Source organism: Pleurotus ostreatus, assembly GCF_014466165.1.
Source record: "Pleurotus ostreatus strain PC9 chromosome Unknown scaffold_11, whole genome shotgun sequence".
NCBI classification, from domain to species: domain Eukaryota; kingdom Fungi; phylum Basidiomycota; class Agaricomycetes; order Agaricales; family Pleurotaceae; genus Pleurotus; species Pleurotus ostreatus.
Genome location: NW_023503166.1, coordinates 487,722 through 507,943, shown reverse-complemented (window position 1 = coordinate 507,943; position 20,222 = coordinate 487,722). Strand labels below are relative to the sequence as shown.

Below are 20,222 nucleotides of genomic sequence, written 5' to 3'. Positions count from 1 at the left end.
GTTTGGGCATTCTCAAGTCCTGCCTCACACCCTTCCATTGCGCAATGTCGTGGCCCCATGACAATTCCATCAATGACAATCATGCGGACCTCTCCATGATTGCCAGGTGCAACAGGGCCAGTAGGTTGAACCACAGCAGCAGGCTGGTTGTCAACCTCCATTGCATCTGGATCAACAGGTTCCCCTGCATAGTCTGGAACAGCATGATTTTCATCATGGCCAACAACTGCAGCAAGGTCATTGGGTTACCTTGGAATGACATTAGCAACATCCTTGAATGCATGACAACACTCATTGCAAGAATGTGTTAAAATCAGGGGCAAGAAAAGATGGCCAGACTAGGGTTTGAACCAAGGACCTCCTGGATGCTTTCCAGACGCTCTAACCATCTGAGCTATCTGGCCTTGTTCAATGACTGCACAACCAACAATTATGTATTCCCCATCACATGACCACCCAACCATTTATTCATTACTGGCCGGGCAATGCCCCTTTCCAGTCCATTCAAATGGTGATCATGTGCCGGATTACATCATTCCAACAGAATGTCCCTCTGCACTGCGGATAACTCCATTGTCGCCGAGTTCAATGTAGGCAGCAGCAACAAGAGCATTGATGGAGAGATTGTCCTCAAAGACAATCTGGCACTTGTTGAACTTAGCCATCTGCCGAATAGACTCCTCCACAAAGGCCTTCCAGACTTGTCGACGTCCAAGTTTGAAGGTACCTCCACTTGGCTTGACAAATGAGAAGTTCCAAAACTTGGTAATGGCAGCAGTGGAAGCATGGAAGCTGTAGTTGGCATTGACGATAGCCCCAGAGACAGTGCGGTCGGCCCAGACACTTTTGCCAACCTTGAGATACTTGGCATTGTTGAGGTACAAGCACAAGTCATTACTGTTGTTCTGGGTGAACTGCTCGTGATCTGCCCAGTAAAGTGAATTGCAGGAAGAGCATCTGCCAGCCAGAACGGGGACTTTCTCCAAGCACTGACTCCCCTTGAGCAATGTGACATGAGCAATATCACGTTCCCGGAGGTCTTGAGTAAGGCTATGGTCGTTACAGTTAAGAGTTGGACAGGCCATGATGATGGGTGTGATAAGAATGATGGGTTGAATAGAAGCAGTGGAGATGGGGCGAAGTTTGGACTTGAAATTCCCAATACTGGAGTGTGAAGCAAGAGACAGAGAGCGGCTGAACCGGCTGAGTTTCTTGCCTGCAAGCGTAATTTGCTGCTGCTCAGATCGTGAAGTCTGTAAGTCGTCAGTGGTAAACAGGGAGACAAAGCCACTGTCAGAGAGCTTTGCTTTGACAGCACGGACCAGGGCAGCCATCCAGCTGGTAGACTCCTGTTGCTGAGAAGCCTGCTGTTGTCCATGAAGGTTGAGGAGATCTGTATTACTGACAAGAGTCATCAGAAGCATCAAGACAGTAGACAGCTTGATCTTGGGACCAAAGTTGTCCTGAATGCTTTGAGCAAACTCAGTGAAGAGCATGTTTGGACACACTGCGGGCATTGCCCGAAAACATTGACGGTGATACTGTGATGACACGCGGATATTATTCAAGTTTTAAACACCGTACTTCTGACAGCAATATTTAATAGTAAATTCTGAATTTCAACCAAAATAAAATCATCATATCCCATGCACTGAAATTGTAAATATCATCATCATATCATTCAAGGGAGATATAGTGATTAAATGAAGCTGACAATAAAAAATTCCTCTGAGAGTATATCCTAGAATTATCTTAGATGAAAATCAGAAATACCTTGGGTGATTAAAGTCAAAATATCCCCAAGCTTTTGTCTGGGAGGATATGCTGATGGTATTCAGAATATCCTCTCAGTTATCTTCTTCATTTGATCAAGGATCATACTCTGAGTATCAATCAATATATATTCAAAATATCACCAGCCGTTTTCAATCGATCGATCGGTATGTATTCATTCCAAGTTGTAAGTGATACACGCGCAAGAAGGGATTCAATATATGTATGGAATACAAGGATTTAGTGACCGAATCTGAGGGGGAAGTAGTGCCCACACAGCTCTACGGGACCGCGTGTGCCGTCGTATGATGCGAATTCGGGTCGTTACCGTTGACGGTTATTGTAGCTCGCAATAATCCATTGCGATATACGTATATGGTCGCCGATAGTTCGAGTCCAGGAGATTTCAACGTGCCTCTGTACTCACAGTCCTCAGTTGCTGAAACATTAGGATAACAGCGATCTTATGTGATACAGAGCGCATCTCCATTCTTGATGCAATCGCCAAAGGGCAGAATCGCGGCATTGTAGACATCCATCGCGAGTTTGTGAGTAACGTCGGGGGTATAGTATGTTTGGTTAATCGACATGATTCTGTGAGCAAGCGAGAGTCAGAAGAGAAAAGCCGTATGAAAGGCAGGGCGTACCTTTGAGCGTTGTTGGTGATGGTGAGAAGGAGGGAGGTTTGATGGCTGAAAGCAATTATTTGTATCTTCTCATCGTTTGTCATACATACTAGCCATCACAAATACAAATGATCCACAGAACAATATTGAATCCAGTGGTCGGGACAATATATACTTAATGTAGTGTACGCTTAAGCCTATGGATCTGCTGAGCGTCGTCACAAGTTCAATAAACATGATTTTCTGTTCGTATCGCGACATTGAAGTCCAGCCTCGTTCGCCTTCGTTGAGTGAGATTGGCCACCGCCCCAGCTCTCCCTGTGTTGCTCGTTTTTGACCTGTTTGACCTCAAATGTTCCTTCTGTCTCACTCCCTCCCTCTTCGTATGCGTACTAACTTCCCCTCGTGAATCGTAGATGATAACGACTGCTTTCGTGTCCTCAAGTCCTCGGTGCAATATGGTCTTCTTCGTGTGTTTCCCCTCTCCTCGTGGGTGTTCATGTTCTTCGGCATTCGTGGTTTCCATTGTCCCCTTCCTCGTTCGCATTCCATACCCTTTTCATCCATCAGTGTCCGTATTCGCGTCTCCCCCTGCCCCAGTGTTAACGTTCTCCCTTCATCTACGCACCCGCCCGTCCAAGCTCATGCCCATCCCCCTCTAACCTCCCAGCCTCCTTGTTCGAGTTCTAACATACGCACACCAGCATCTGGTGTCGTGGGATGTAGGATTTATGGAGTGCTGGACTGCATACGCCCATTCCTGCGCTGTAGGAAGTTTTCCCCTTCCTCCTTGCACTCCGCGATTGCGATCGCGGACAAGGATGACGACGACTACGAAAATACCGTGCATTTCAACTGTTTGATCCTTTTCGTCCCATTGAGTACGCCCATTTTGACGCTTTGTCTTGTAATCCCGACCAGCGCTAGCCCACCCCATTCCACAGCTGCCAGCACGGCGCACGTGCGCTTGTCTGCGCTGTTTTCTGGTCGTTTCCCCGCCGGCTGTCTTTTGGTTCTCTTGTTCAAGGTTCTTCTGCGCTTGCGGTGTTCCAGAGGTTTCCCAGAGTTTATTGTTAAACTATAGGCTATTATAGTCTGATCAGAAGCTTGTAGAAGCGTCCTAATGCACTCTAATTGCCTTGGTAACAATCACTAATGATGTTGATGCAATCAATCAATAATATGTAATGATTTGCGCTCTATTGACTCTTTGTGTCTATTACTCTAGACATGTATGGAAAATGACCATCCCAGGTTCCCACGGGTACTGTTCTGCGCGAGGCGTGAAAGTAGGTGTCCACTAAATCGCGTCCGAATTTGATTAGCTCCGGAGCAGCTTGGGAACATGCCAGACATCATTCTAATGATGGCTCCATGTTTCATTTTCGCTCCTTTTGCTTCCCTGCTGAGACCGAGGCGTTCCGGTGCCTGTTCCGGCGGTCACAATAGAGGTCAACAGACCTACTAATGGGGCGCTGAACGTGGGAACGTTGCATTGACCGTGGGAGTCGTGCGCTTGTAAAGTATGTACAGATTGCTAAACAGTGCTTGCGCACTGTTAGCAATGCTGTCAACACCAGTCATCCCATGATGACCTGGGTCGTTCCCATGGGTGTTGGCAGTGTCTATGGGTGGTCCCCAATGTGTGGGAACCGGGCGCTTGGTATAGCGCAACTTTGTTATACATTTGTACAACAAGTGTGCACATCACTTCAACATTTATAGGCCTGGCTTTTGTTGATTTTTCATTCATTGGTGGGAGCTCCGGCGTGCAGACTCCATTTTGGTTCAATGCTGCAGGGGATACAGAGATTTTATGGGGCGCCCGAAGGTTCGCACCGCGTAGTTGCCTGGGATGTAATAGATGATGGCAGGGGTTGGGTTGGGTAAAGGCTGGGCCTGGTTGTGAGACGCAGGCGTCGTGTTAGATGGCAACTGAGAAAGTTGGGAGCATTAGAGTTGGGAGTCGAAGGTGGATGGCGGGAGGCGGGCTTGGGGGTGATCGAGAAAGGCCAAGCGGCTGACTTGATGAGATAGAGAGAAAAGGCAAAGCGAGGAGTGACGCTGGGCGACATGGACAGGTAGCTGGGGAGTTATGAAAGGGACGTCGGCCGGCTTAATTGTGGATGTAGGTGCCCCTTTTGGACGAATGCCAACGCCCGGCCGGATGGATTCCTTACGCGGCTCGCCCATTTTGGTAGTGAGTTGGTGTCCGATGACAAATCCCGACGCTTGCGCACCTCTCCCATTTAATCCCTGTCCGATGCCCGTGGCATGATGCGCATCAGCACTATTTGCCATTTTCCTCTTCATTATACTTATCATACATAGCTTCATCGTCCCCTTAGAAACACCGCCTGAGATATTGAGACATCGTCGGGTTGAAGCTACCCCCCGTATAATTATATATGTGCGATGTCCTAGCTAGCTACCACTGAGCAACAGTATGGTGAGTGGCTGACGAAAGGGTTGTCGAGACCTGCTGCGGCCGCTCTTACCCCTGTCGCAGAAGGCGATGCAAATGAAGCTGTACCTTATCGACTGGAGCACGATCAATGATCCCATCCGTGGAAGCTGAACATAGTTGTGCAATTTCTATAGCTACTTGACTTGCCATCTTTGGCAAGACTTTAGAGAACCAGCCACTCCCGAACTCGGCATTTGTAATCTCCAACCTGCCTACAGAATTTTGTAGGCGGGTTGGAGATTACGATAGCTGCGTGAAAGACAGACCTTGTGTTGGAAGAGTAAATTGGGGTCATGATAGGGCACACAATAGATGTCAGTAAGTATATATGTGACAAATGAGCACACAATGAAAGGAATACTCACAAATAATTAGAGGCCCACAAAGCTCGAAGAGATTCGAGACAGCTGACAAGCCTGCGGCGTGAGTGTTAGATGGCCAGGGGCGAGAGGACGAGTGAACTAATCACCAGTGGCTCTACTTAAGGCAACGCAATCGCAACGGCAGCACCAAATCACGAAGCTGCAGTATATATCGATGATCATGGTGCAGCCGGGGTTGATCCTCGATTATTAGGTGCATGCGTCTTGACTCCCAATGATCACCCGAGACAGTATAGCGTTGAACACTGTACTTCTCGAGAGCAGAGCATACGGATACGAAGGTGAACGTTCACAGCTGAGCGCCGTTAACTTTGGCGAGAACACAGTCATCTGACAGTCAAAATCGGAAGTCCAGAACCTCCCAGAACCAAGTAAAAATATTGTAACTCAGCCTAATTAGTTTCCTTATATGGGTTACTGATTATACCTAATACCAGGTGGCGCTTGCAGCACTTAAGTACATCTACATACCTTGCTTGATGCAGGCTCTATGTCACAGAAGTCAAAGTGTGGACTATGTGTTAAACTTTAGGCTATTATAGTCTGATTAGAAGCTTGTAGAAGCGTCCTAATGCACTCTAATTGCCTTGGTAACAATCACTAATGATGTTGATGCAATCAATCAATAATATGTAATGATTTGCGCTCTATTGACCCTTTGTGTCTATTACTCTAGACATGTATGGAAAATGACCATCCCAGGTTCCCACGAGTACTGTTCTGCGCGAGGCGTGAATATAGGTGTCCACTAAATCGCGTCCGAATTTGATTAGCTCCGGAGCAGCTTGGGAACATGCCAGACATCATTCTAATGATGGCTCCATGTTTCATTTTCGCTCCTTTTGCTTCCCTGCTGAGACCGAGGCGTTCCGGTGCCTGTTCCGGCGGTCACAATAGAGGTCAACAGACCTACTAATGGGGCGCTGAATGTGGGAACGTTGCATTGACCGTGGGAGTCGTGCGCTTATAAAGTATGTACAGATTGCTAAACAGTGCTTGCGCACTTTTAGCAATACTGTCAACACCAGTCATCCCATGATGACCTGGGTTGTCCCAATGGGTGTTGGCAGTGTCTATGGGTGGTCCCCAATGCGTGGGAACCGGGCGCTTAGCGTGCGACCGCACAGCGCAACTTTGTTATACATTTGTACAACAAGTGTGCACATCACTTCAACATCTTGGGAGTTTAGAGGATGATGAGGAGGGCTCAGGAGGAGAGGCAGGAGTGGTTGCCTGTTGGTGGAAGAGCAGAGGCGCCAGAACATGATGACCTTGCAGAGCAGGAGGTTGAACAGGTCAGTGGCAGCAAGTATAACAACTACTTCTCTGCTCCTAGGTTCTACTGCGTGGAGACCATCTGTGCTCCATGTGGTGTGGTGATTGCCTGGCGCAAGTTTGCCAAGTCGGAAGGGGTGGCCAAGATTCTTCAGTTACTTGAAGATGTCTATCCTGATCCTGCCTCACGCCCCAGCTACATTGCCATTGACAAGGGGTGTGCCTTGCTCAAGCACATTGTCAGGCAAGGGCACTGGCCTGCTTGGGAACCCACCACTCATATCATTGTCGACTCTTACCACTACATCAATCACCGGGTCACTGACCACCTCTGTCGAACTTGGTGCAATCCTGCACCTCTCAATGGAGATGCCCCCAACTTGGTAGTGGTTGATGAAGACAAACAAGGCAACCCATACTACAAGAGGGCCTTCAACACTCAGGTAAGTGATTCTACTAGCCAGCCACTTGTACTTGTCTAATTTGTTGTACTTAGGCTTGTGAACAACTCAATGCATGGCTGGGTGGGTTCCAGACAGTCCTCAACCGGATGACTGTCAGCAACTTTGACTTCACCATGCATGTGTTGCTATTCTTGCATACCCAGTGAGTGATTGCCAGGCAGGAGGAGAGGAACATTAAAAAGGCAGCAGGAATAGAAGAGGTGGTTGAGAGTGAGGAAAGTGATGATGAGGATATGATTGAGTATTAGATAAATGGACTTCACCTGTAGTATAGGTGGCATTCACCTGGTGTCTACCTGATGACATGACTCTGACATTGAGCACCATGTATAAGTGTGCAGTGATAAAATACCAGCAACCACTGTTAAACTTTAGGCTATTATAGTCTGATCAGAAGCTTGTAGAAGCGTCCTAATGCACTCTAATTGCCTTGGTAACAATCACTAATGATGTTGATGCAATCAATCAATAATATGTAATGATTTGCGCTCTATTGACTCTTTGTGTCTATTACTCTAGACATGTATGGAAAATGACCATCCCAGGTTCCCACGGGTACTGTTCTGCGCGAGGCGTGAATATAGCTGTCCACTAAATCGCGTCCGAATTTGATTAGCTCCGGAGCAGCTTGGGAACATGCCAGACATCATTCTAATGATGGCTCCATGTTTCATTTTCGCTCCTTTTGCTTCCCTGCTGAGACCGAGGCGTTCCGGTGCCTGTTCCGGCGGTCACAATAGAGGTCAACAGACCTACTAATGGGGCGCTGAACGTGGGAACGTTGCATTGACCGTGGGAGTCGTGCGCTTGTAAAGTATGTACAGATTGCTAAACAGTGCTTGCGCACTGTTAGCAATGCTGTCAACACCAGTCATCCCATGATGACCTGGGTCGTTCCCATGGGTGTTGGCAGTGTCTATGGGTGGTCCCCAATGTGTGGGAACCGGGCGCTTGGTATAGCGCAACTTTGTTATACATTTGTACAACAAGTGTGCACATCACTTCAACACAACCCCCTGATGCAACACTTGGTGGACCCACGTATTGGGGCACCCACAAACAACCCCCTGGCCCAATACGTCCTCCTATCCCACCAATCCCATCATCTCCCTCAACTTTTCCACTTGTGGTTTGGCCAGTGCTTTGGTGAGCAGGTCTGCAGGCATTTCCTCTGTTTGAAGATAGACTGGCTGGATGCGCTTGCAATCAACCTGATCGCGTAACCAAAAGAAGCTCAAGTCCAGTTGCTTCATTCTGCCATGGTGTTCGGGGTTCTTTGCCACTCTAATCGCTGACTGGTTGTCCATGTACAGCGTGGATGGTGAAGTTGGCTTGTAACCAATTTCTGAGAGGAGGTTCTTCATCCAGCATATTTCTTTACCAGCAGCAACCCCAGCAACATACTCGGCTTCAGTGGTTGATAGAACAACCATCTGTTGCGCTTTACTGCTCCAGCAGACCGCTCCCAGCCCAATCTTAACCAAGTAACCACTTGTAGACCGCCCTGTCCCTTTATCACCACCATAGTCTGCATCACTGTACGTGATGAAGATTTCATCTCCTATGGCAGGATCAGGTCCATATACCAACTTCATATCCATCGTGCCCTTCACATAGCGCAGCAAGTGCTTTACAGCCTTCCAGTGGATCATGCCTGGGTTCGAGTTGAACCTAGCCAATGCACTCGCAGCAAAGGCTATATCAGGCCGGGACATTGTAGCCAAGTACAATAAGGAGCCAACAGCACTCATGTAGGGGATATCCACCATCTCTTGTGCTTCTTCATATGTTTTGGGACAGTCATCTGTGGTCAACTTCATACCCGGAGCCATGGGAGTCCCCACTGGTTTGCAATCAGACATATTAAACTGTGCAAGCTTGTTGACAATGTACTGACGCTGCGAGATGTAGAGTTTGTGGTTGTCCCAGTCTCGTGTTATTTCCATGCCCAGCAGATACGAAGTCTCCCCCAAGTCCCGCAACTTGAAATGCTTTTCCAGCTCAATCACAAACTTGTCCAGAGCATCCTTTGATTTCGAAGCAAGAGTGATATCATCCACCCACACTGGGACTATGATTCTGACAGTGCCATCATCATAGATGTAGAGCGAGGGGTCAGAGTAAATCTTCTTGAAGCCCATTGAATGTAGTGCTTCTCCCAGCTTCTCACTCCACAACCGAGGTGACTGCTTCAATCCATACAGAGACTTGTTCAATTTGCAGACTATTCTTCCTTGACCCTTGGTTACACCTTGCTTAAATCCCTCAGGCTGCTCCATATACACCTCAGCATCAATATCACTGTTTATGAATGCCTGTGAAATGTCAACTGAGCGCAAGTGCAGATCATCTCTAGCAGCTAGAGCGAGCACAGTCCTGATGGTAGCGTGTCTAGATGGCGAAGCAAAGGTCTCATTATAGTCAAATCCGGGCCGTTGACTAAATCCTTTAGCAACAATCCGACCCTTGAACCGTTCAATGCTTCCGTCTGCATGATATTTGACCCGAAAGACCCATCTGACTCCAATTGCCACTTTTCCTTCTGGCAGAGGTTCCAGTGTCCAAGTCCCATTAGCAAGCAGCATGTTGTATTCAGCTAGTGCAGCCTCATGCCATTGTGCAGCGTGAGGCGACCTCATTGCCTGAGCATAAGTCTCTGGCTCTACTAGCTTGCCAACAGGACCAGCCTCCAAAGCTTCTTCTTCAGACTGAGAATCATCATCATCTAAAGCAGGAGTTGGATCTCGCATTTCCCAGACGTCCGGAGTTGCCTCCCTGGCCTTTGGAGGTGCAGCAGGAACCTTCCACCATTCCCCTGGAGGTCTGATGTCGCGTTTTGGTCTTCTTACAGCCACAGGTCTATCATCGACTTCAGCTTCATCATCACTATCATCCACGCGAGGTGCAGCTCTTCTGCGACGAGGACGAGGTGGGGGAGTCTCCTCTGGCTCTGGTGTCTCCTGTTGCGCTTCACCCTCCACCTGTTCTTCTTCTTTCACATTATCATCAGTGTCATCCTCACTGCTATTGTCCTCATCGTCATTATCAACTGCAGGCAAGTCTATGACCCTTTGTTGAGCATCATTGTTATCATTGGAAGGTGTCTTTGGTGCGCTCTGCTGACTGGTTTTCGGAGGAACTGGTTCTGAGAGGTCGTGCTCATCAATGCCCTTCAGAAGTTGGCCACTGTAGGTGTAGCGCTCATCAAAGTCTGCGCGTTCACAGATGATGACCTTCTTCGTCTTTGGATTGTAGAATTTCCAACCCTTGTACCCATCAGGATACCCAATGAATATGCACTTCTCCATATGCGAACCCAAATGCTCCCTCTTGTCCTTCTGGACATGCACATAAGCAACACTGTTAAACTTTAGGCTATTATAGTCTGATTAGAAGCTTGTAGAAGCGTCCTAATGCACTCTAATTGCCTTGGTAACAATCACTAATGATGTTGATGCAATCAATCAATAATATGTAATGATTTGCGCTCTATTGACTCTTTGTGTCTATTACTCTAGACATGTAAGGAAAATGACCATCCTAGGTTCCCACGGGTACTGTTCTGCGCGAGGCGTGAAGATTGGTGTCCACTAAATCGCGTCCGAATTTGATTAGCTCCGGAGCAGCTTGGGAACATGCCAGACATCATTCTAATGATGGCTCCATGTTTCATTTTCGCTCCTTTTGCTTCCCTGCTGAGACCGAGGCGTTCCGGTGCCTGTTCCGGCGGTCACAATAGAGGTCAACAGACCTACTAATGGGGCGCTGAACGTGGGAACGTTGCATTGACCGTGGGAGTCGTGCGCTTGTAATATATGTACAGATTGCTAAACAGTGCTTGCGCACTTTTAGCAATCCTGTCAACACCAGTCATCCCATGATGACCTGGGTCGTTCCCATGGGTGTTGGCAGTGTCTATGGGTGGTCCCCAATGCGTGGGAACCGGGCGCTTAGTATAGCGCAACTTTGTTATACATTTGTACAACAAGTGTGCACATCACTTCAACACAACCCCCTGATGCAACACTTGGTGGACCCACGTATTGGGGCACCCACAAACAACCCCCTGGCCCAATACGTCCTCCTATCCCACCAATCCCATCATCTCCCTCAACTTTTCCACTTGTGGTTTGGCCAGTGCTTTGGTGAGCAGGTCTGCCGGCATTTCCTCTGTTTGAAGATAGACTGGCTGGATGCGCTTGCAATCAACTTGATCGCGTAACCAAAAGAAGCTCAAGTCGAGTTGCTTCATTCTGCCATGGTGTTCGGGGTTCTTTGCCACTCTAATCGCTGACTGGTTGTCCATGTAGAGCGTGGATGGCGAAGTTGGCTTGTAACCAATTTCCGAGAGGAGGTTCTTCATCCAGCATATTTCTTTACCAGCAGCAACCCCAGCAACATACTCGGCTTCAGTGGTTGACAGAACAACCATCTGTTGCGCTTTACTGCTCCAGCAGACCGCTCCCAGCCCAATCTTAACCAAGTAACCACTTGTAGACCGCCCTGTCCCTTTATCACCGCCGTAGTCTGCATCACTGTATGTGACGAAGATTTCATCTCCTATGGCGGGATCAGGTCCATATACCAACTTCATATCCATCGTGCCCTTCACATAGCGTAGCAGGTGCTTTACAGCCTTCCAGTGGATCATGCCTGGGTTCGAGTTGAACCTAGCCAGTGCACTCGCAGCAAAGGCTATATCAGGCCGGGACATTGTAGCCAAGTACAATAAGGAGCCAACAGCACTCATGTAGGGGATATCCACCATCTCTTGTGCCTCTTCATATGTTTTGGGACAGTCATCTGTGGTCAACTTCATACCTGGAGCCATGGGAGTCCCCACTGGTTTGCAATCAGACATATTAAACTGTGCAAGCTTATTGACAATGTACTGACGCTGCGAGATGTAGAGTTTGTGGTTGTCCCAGTCTCGTGTTATTTCCATGCCCAGCAGATACGAAGTCTCCCCCAAGTCCCGCAACTTGAAATGCTTTTCCAGCTCAATCACAAACTTGTCAAGAGCCTCCTTTGATTTCGAAACAAGAGTGATATCATCCACCCACACTGGGACTATGATTCTGACAGTGCCATCATCATAGATGTAGAGCGAGGGGTCAGAGTAAATCTTCTTGAAGCCCATTGAATGTAGTGCTTCACCCAGCTTCTCACTCCACAACCGAGGTGACTGCTTCAACCCATACAGAGACTTGTTCAATTTACAGACTATCCTTCCTTGACCCTTGGTTACACCTTGCTTAAATCCCTCAGGCTGCTCCATATACACCTCAGCATCAATATCACTGTTTATGAATGCCTGTGAAATGTCAACTGAGCGCAAGTGCAGATCATCTCTAGCAGCTAGAGCGAGCACAGTCCTGATGGTAGCGTGTCTCGATGGCGAAGCAAAGGTCTCATTATAGTCAAATCCGGGCCGTTGACTAAATCCTTTAGCAACAATCCGGCCCTTGAACCGTTCAATGCTTCCGTCTGCATGATACTTGACCCGAAAGACCCATCTGACTCCAATTGCCACTTTTCCTTCTGGCAAAGGTTCCAGTGTCCAAGTCCCATTAGCAAGCAGCATGTTGTATTCAGCTAGTGCAGCCTCATGCCATTGTGCAGCGTGGGGCGACCTCATTGCCTGAGCATAAGTCTCTGGCTCTACTAACTTGCCAACAGGACCAGCCTCCAAAGCTTCTTCTTCAGACTGTGAATCATCATCATCTAAAGCAGGAGTTGGATCTCGCATTTCCCAGACGTCCGGAGTTGCCTCCCTGGCCTTTGGAGGTGCAGCAGGAACCTTCCACCATTCCCCTGGAGGTCTGATGTCGCGTTTTGGTCTTCTTACAGCCACTGGTCTATCATCGACTTCCGCTTCATCATCACTATCATCCACACGAGGTGCAGCTCTTCTGCGACGAGGACGAGGTGGGGGAGTCTCTTCTGGCTCTGGTGTCTCATTATCATCCTGTTGCGCTTCACCCTCCACCTGTTCTTCTTCTTTCACATTATCATCATCAACAGTGTCATCCTCACTGCTATTGTCCTCATCGTCATTATCAACTGCAGGCAAGTCGATGACCCTTTGCTGAGCATTGTCTTTGTCCTTGGATGTTGCCTCTGGTGCGCTCTGCTGACTGGTTTTCGGAGGAGCTGGTTCTGAGAGGTCGTGCTCATCAATGCCCTTCAGAAGTTGGCCACTGTAAGTGTAGCGCTCATCAAAATCTGCGCGTTCACAGATGATGACCTTCTTCGTCTTTGGATTGTAGAATTTCCAACCCTTGTACCCATCAGGATACCCAATGAATATGCACTTCTCCATATGCGAACCCAAATGCTCCCTCTTGTCCTTCTGGACATGCACATAAGCAACACATCCCCATACCCGCAAATGCCCAACATCAGGTTTTCGTCTATGCCACACCTCATATGGCGTAGCATGAGCTACTGAAGACGTAATGCATCGGTTCAAGACATGAACAAGTGCAGCCAAACACTCAGCCCAAAAGGCCTTTGACAATCCAGCCTCATCCAGCATTGCAGTGATCCGTTCACTAAGCAGTCTGTTTGCACGCTCAGCCACTCCATTCTGCTGTGGTCTGTTTCGCACTGAGAACTGCCTTTCTATACCATGCTCCTCCAAATACTTGTCAAACTCCTTGCTCATGAATTCACCACCCTGGTCGCATCTGAAGACTTTGATATGTTTGCCAGTCTGGTTCTCAGCCCATGCTTTGAACCGCTTAAATGCAGCAAAGACTTCGCTCTTCAGCTTCAGTGGAACCACCACCTTCAGCTTGGAGTAGTCATCAATGAATGTGACCCAATACTTCTGACCAGAGTGGGAATCAATGCCAACATAGTGAACATCAGAGTGTACCAATGCCAACAGCTCATCAGCTCTGTTGGATGACGAAGGAAATGGATTTGCATGCATCTTCCCAGTTAGACAGGGAATACAAACAGGATCTGGCTTTGCAGAAGAGTCCAGTGTCAATCCAACCACCATTTCATCCTTAATCATCTGCTTAATTCCGTCATGGTGTTGGTGGCCAAGCCGTCTATGCCATAGAGTCAGATCCAAAGGCAGAGTGGATGCAACATGAACAAATTCTTTTGTGTCTACTGTACTACCATCTAAATAGCCTATACCAGCATCATTGATTGTAGCACAGAACAAAAGAACATCATTACGAACAAACTCCATTTTCTCCTTTGTGATATGAACATTAAAGCCTTTATTGCGAGTCAAGTACAAAACAGCAAGCAGATTATTGCACAATGCAGGAACATAGAGTACTCTAGTGATCTCCACATCTCTAACTTGTCTACCATTAACTACAGGTCTGAAGAGCACATTTCCGACGCCCTCACTATATACAATGGTGTGATCCGCTAGCCTAATTGGCACTCTATATGTGGTATAATTGCGAATCCATTCTTTGTGAGGTGTCATATGAGAAGTGGCCCCTGTATCTGTATTCCAATGGGTATCATTAGAAAATGCAGCACAAGCTTCATTCATAGAACGAGCACTTGCCTGACCAGCAAACTCCGTCGCAGCATCTGCCTTTTCCACTGCCACTTTGGCATTGCTCCCCCCTGATCCACTTTCTTTGTTGCTAGCAATGACCTTCTTCAATGCTTCACAATCCTTCTTCCAATGACCCTTGCCCTTGCAGAATGAGCAGGTGTCTGCATCAACTGTGGGGTGACCTCTGCCCTTTCCATTGTATGCCCCGCCCTTCTTTCCATAACCCTTGTGACTGGCTCTATTCGCTTGCTCAGTCTGGCGCTGACGATTAAGCTCTTCGCTTCGGAATGCTTGGAGTATAGTATCCTTGTCCAGCTTTTCCATTAGCAACAAAGAAGCTGACAAGTGCTTGTATTCATCAGGCAAAGCCCGAATCAATGCCATGCACTGTAGCTCTTCGTCTAACTGCTCAATGGTAAAGCCTGTTGGACGCAGATTTTGGATATTAGCCATTGCCTTGCTAATCCTGACTCCCAAATCGATGAGACCTTCGTTGTCCTCCTTGTGGATTGAGAACAGGTCGTCATAAGCATTGAAGCGTGCGCCGGGCTTCTTGGATAGGTGTGCCTTCTCTATGGCAGCCCACATTCCCACTGGATCATCCTCTAGACCTCGGAAATGAATCCTTTGGTCCGCCTCAACCAACAGGTAAATCTCCCCAGCAGCCTTTTCAGCTTTTGCCTCCCATTTGGTCAGCTCAGCCTTGTCTGAAGGTTTAGATTCCCTTCCAGACACTAGTCTCCACAGCCCCAGTCGCATCAGATAGGCCTTGGCTTCACCACACCACTCCTGATAGTTGGAGTTGGTCAGTGGCTTCACCTTGACCCCATTATCTGAGCTTGAACTAGTAGACATAGTGTTTCAATACAATTTATAGTCTTGTGTGACTGACAATTAACAGCTTAGAGTCCTGTGATGACTATCAATAACAGCTTAGAGTCCTGTAGTGACTATCAATAACAATGTTATAGTCTTGTTGTGACTTTCAATAAGCTCCAATAGGCCAAAATGCGAGATCAGTACTCAATGAGTCACTAGATCAATCACAATAAACCCCCAGTATAACAATAGGCAGCAATTCAATAATGCAGGAACAATCAATCAGTGTTGTCAAGTTAGAGCTCAGGGCCCATAACCTGTTAAACTTTAGGCTATTATAGTCTGATTAGAAGCTTGTAGAAGCGTCCTAATGCACTCTAATTGCCTTGGTAACAATCACTAATGATGTTGATGCAATCAATCAATAATATGTAATGATTTGCGCTCTATTGACTCTTTGTGTCTATTACTCTAGACATGTAAGGAAAATGACCATCCTAGGTTCCCACGGGTACTGTTCTGCGCGAGGCGTGAAGATTGGTGTCCACTAAATCGCGTCCGAATTTGATTAGCTCCGGAGCAGCTTGGGAACATGCCAGACATCATTCTAATGATGGCTCCATGTTTCATTTTCGCTCCTTTTGCTTCCCTGCTGAGACCGAGGCGTTCCGGTGCCTGTTCCGGCGGTCACAATAGAGGTCAACAGACCTACTAATGGGGCGCTGAACGTGGGAACGTTGCATTGACCGTGGGAGTCGTGCGCTTGTAATATATGTACAGATTGCTAAACAGTGCTTGCGCACTTTTAGCAATCCTGTCAACACCAGTCATCCCATGATGACCTGGGTCGTTCCCATGGGTGTTGGCAGTGTCTATGGGTGGTCCCCAATGCGTGGGAACCGGGCGCTTAGTATAGCGCAACTTTGTTATACATTTGTACAACAAGTGTGCACATCACTTCAACAAACACATCCCCATACCCGCAAATGCCCAACATCAGGTTTTCGTCTATGCCACACCTCATATGGCGTAGCATGAGCTACTGAAGATGTAATGCATCGGTTCAAGACATGAACAAGTGCAGCCAAACACTCAGCCCAAAAGGCCTTTGACAATCCAGCCTCATCCAGCATTGCAGTGATCCGTTCACTAAGCAGTCTGTTTGCACGCTCAGCCACTCCATTCTGCTGTGGTCTGTTTCGCACTGAGAACTGCCTTTCTATCCCATGCTCCTCCAAATACTTGTCAAACTCCTTGCTCATGAATTCACCACCCTGGTCGCATCTGAAGACTTTGATGTGCTTGCCAGTCTGGTTCTCAGCCCATGCTTTGAACCGCTTAAAGGCAGCAAAGACTTCGCTCTTCAGCTTCAGGGGAACCACCACCTTCAGCTTGGAGTAGTCATCAATGAATGTGACCCAATATTTCTGACCAGAGTGAGAATCAATTCCGACGTAGTGAACATCAGAGTGTACCAATGCCAACAGCTCATCAGCTCTGTTGGATGACGAAGGAAATGGATTTGCATGCATCTTCCCAGTCAGACAGGGAATACAAACAGGATCTGGCTTTGCAGAAGAGTCCAGTGTCAATCCAACCACCATTTCATCCTTAATCATCTGTTTAATTCCGTCATGGTGTTGGTGGCCAAGCCGTCTATGCCATAGAGTCAGATCCAAAGGCAGAGTGGACGCAACATGAACAAATTCATTTGTATCTATAGTACTACCATCTAAATAGCCTATACCAGCATCATTGATTGTAGCACAGAACAAAAGAACATCATCACGAACAAACTCCATTTTATCCTTTGTGATATGAACATTAAAGCCTTTATTTCGAGTCAAATACAAAACAGCAAGCAGATTATTGCACAATGCAGGAACATAGAGTACTCTAGTGATCTCCACATCTCTAACTTGTCTACCATTAACTACAGGTCTGAAGAGCACATTTCCGACGCCCTCACTATATACAATGGTGTGATCTGCTAGCCTAATTGGCACTCTATATGTGGTATAATTGCGAATCCATTCTTTGTGAGGTGTCATATGAGAAGTGGCCCCTGTATCTGTGTTCCAATGGGTATCATTAGAAAATGCAGCGCAAGCTTCATTCATAGAACGAGCACTTGCCTGACCAGCAAACTCCATCGCAGCATCTGCCTTTTCCACTGCCACTTTGGCATTGCTCCCCCCAGATCCACTTTCTTTGTTGCTAGCAATGACCTTCTTCAAAGCTTCGCAATCCCTCTTCCAATGACCCTTGCCCTTGCAGAATGAGCAGGTGTCTGCATCAACTGTGGGGTGACCTCTGCCCTTTCCATTGTGTGCCCCACCCTTCTTTCCATAACCCTTGTGACTGGCTCTATTCGCTTGCTCAGTCTGGCGCTGACGATTAAGCTCTTCGCTTCGGAATGCTTGGAGTATAGTATCCTTGTCCAGCTTTTCCATTAGCAACAAAGAAGCTGACAGATGCTTGTATTCATCAGGCAAAGCCCGAATCAATGCCATGCACTGTAGTTCCTCGTCTAACTGCTCAATGGTAAAGCCTGTAGGACGCAGATTTTGGATATTAGCCATTGCCTTGCTAATCCTGACTCCCAAATCGATTAGACCTTCGTTGTCCTCCTTGTGGATTGAGAACAGGTCATCATATGCATTGAAGCGTGCGCCGGGCTTCTTGGATAGGTGTGCCTTCTCTATGGCAGCCCACATTCCCACTGGATCATCCTCTAGACCTCGGAAATGAATCCTTTGGTCCGCTTCAACCAACAGGTAAATCTCCCCAGCAGCCTTTTCAGCTTTTGCCTCCCATTTGGTCAGCTCAGCCTTGTCTGAAGGTTTAGATTCCCTTCCAGACACTAGTCTCCACAGCCCCAGTCGCATCAGATAGGCCTTGGCTTCACCACACCACTCCTGATAGTTGGAGTTGGTCAGTGGCTTCACCTTGACCCCATTATCTGAGCTAGAACTAGTAGACATAGTGTTTCAATACAGTTTATAGTCTTGTTTGACTGACAGTTAACAGCTTAGAGTCCTGTGATGACTATGAATGACAGCTTAGAGTCCTGTGATGACTATCAATAACAGCTTAGAGTCCTGTAGTGACTATCAATAACAATGTTATAGTCTTGTTGTGACTTTCAATAGCTCCAATAGGCCAAAATGCGAGATCAGTACTCAATGAGTCACTAGATCAATCACAATAACCCCCAGTATAACAATAGGCAGCAATTCAATAATGCAGGAACAATCAATCAGTGTTGTCAAGTTAGAGCTCAGGGCCCATAACCTGTTAAACTATAGGCTATTATAGTCTGATCAGAAGCTTGTAGAAGCGTCCTAATGCACTCTAATTGCCTTGGTAACAATCACTAATGATGTTGATGCAATCAATCAATAATATGTAATGATTTGCGCTCTATTGACTCTTTGTGTCTATTACTCTAGACATGTATGGAAAATGACCATCCCAGGTTCCCACGGGTACTGTTCTGCGCGAGGCGTGAAAGTAGGTGTCCACTAAATCGCGTCCGAATTTGATTAGCTCCGGAGCAGCTTGGGAACATGCCAGACATCATTCTAATGATGGCTCCATGTTTCATTTTCGCTCCTTTTGCTTCCCTGCTGAGACCGAGGCGTTCCGGTGCCTGTTCCGGCGGTCACAATAGAGGTCAACAGACCTACTAATGGGGCGCTGAACGTGGGAACGTTGCATTGACCGTGGGAGTCGTGCGCTTGTAAAGTATGTACAGATTGCTAAACAGTGCTTGCGCACTGTTAGCAATGCTGTCAACACCAGTCATCCCATGATGACCTGGGTCGTTCCCATGGGTGTTGGCAGTGTCTATGGGTGGTCCCCAATGTGTGGGAACCGGGCGCTTGGTATAGCGCAACTTTGTTATACATTTGTACAACAAGTGTGCACATCACTTCAACATTTATAGGCCTGGCTTTTGTTGATTTTTCATTCATTGGTGGGAGCTCCGGCGTGCAGACTCCATTTTGGTTCAATGCTGCAGGGGATACAGAGATTTTATGGGGCGCCCGAAGGTTCGCACCGCGTAGTTGCCTGGGATGTAATAGATGATGGCAGGGGTTGGGTTGGGTAAAGGCTGGGCCTGGTTGTGAGACGCAGGCGTCGTGTTAGATGGCAACTGAGAAAGTTGGGAGCATTAGAGTTGGGAGTCGAAGGTGGATGGCGGGAGGCGGGCTTGGGGGTGATCGAGAAAGGCCAAGCGGCTGACTTGATGAGATAGAGAGAAAAGGCAAAGCGAGGAGTGACGCTGGGCGACATGGACAGGTAGCTGGGGAGTTATGAAAGGGACGTCGGCCGGCTTAATTGTGGATGTAGGTGCCCCTTTTGGACGAATGCCAACGCCCGGCCGGATGGATTCCTTACGCGGCTCGCCCATTTTGGTAGTGAGTTGGTGTCCGATGACAAATCCCGACGCTTGCGCACCTCTCCCATTTAATCCCTGTCCGATGCCCGTGGCATGATGCGCATCAGCACTATTTGCCATTTTCCTCTTCATTATACTTATCATACATAGCTTCATCGTCCCCTTAGAAACACCGCCTGAGATATTGAGACATCGTCGGGTTGAAGCTACCCCCCGTATAATTATATATGTGCGATGTCCTAGCTAGCTACCACTGAGCAACAGTATGGTGAGTGGCTGACGAAAGGGTTGTCGAGACCTGCTGCGGCCGCTCTTACCCCTGTCGCAGAAGGCGATGCAAATGAAGCTGTACCTTATCGACTGGAGCACGATCAATGATCCCATCCGTGGAAGCTGAACATAGTTGTGCAATTTCTATAGCTACTTGACTTGCCATCTTTGGCAAGACTTTAGAGAACCAGCCACTCCCGAACTCG

At 47.7% G+C, this 20,222-nt stretch overlaps 1 non-coding gene across 1 annotated transcript; it reads right to left on the bottom strand.

Moving 5' to 3' along the window:
• Positions 1–330: 330 nt before the first annotated feature.
• Positions 331–404, bottom strand: PC9H_002475. The gene has a single exon. It is a non-coding gene; the product is annotated as a tRNA-Ala (tRNA).
• Between the last annotated feature and the right edge of the window lie 19,818 nt (positions 405–20,222).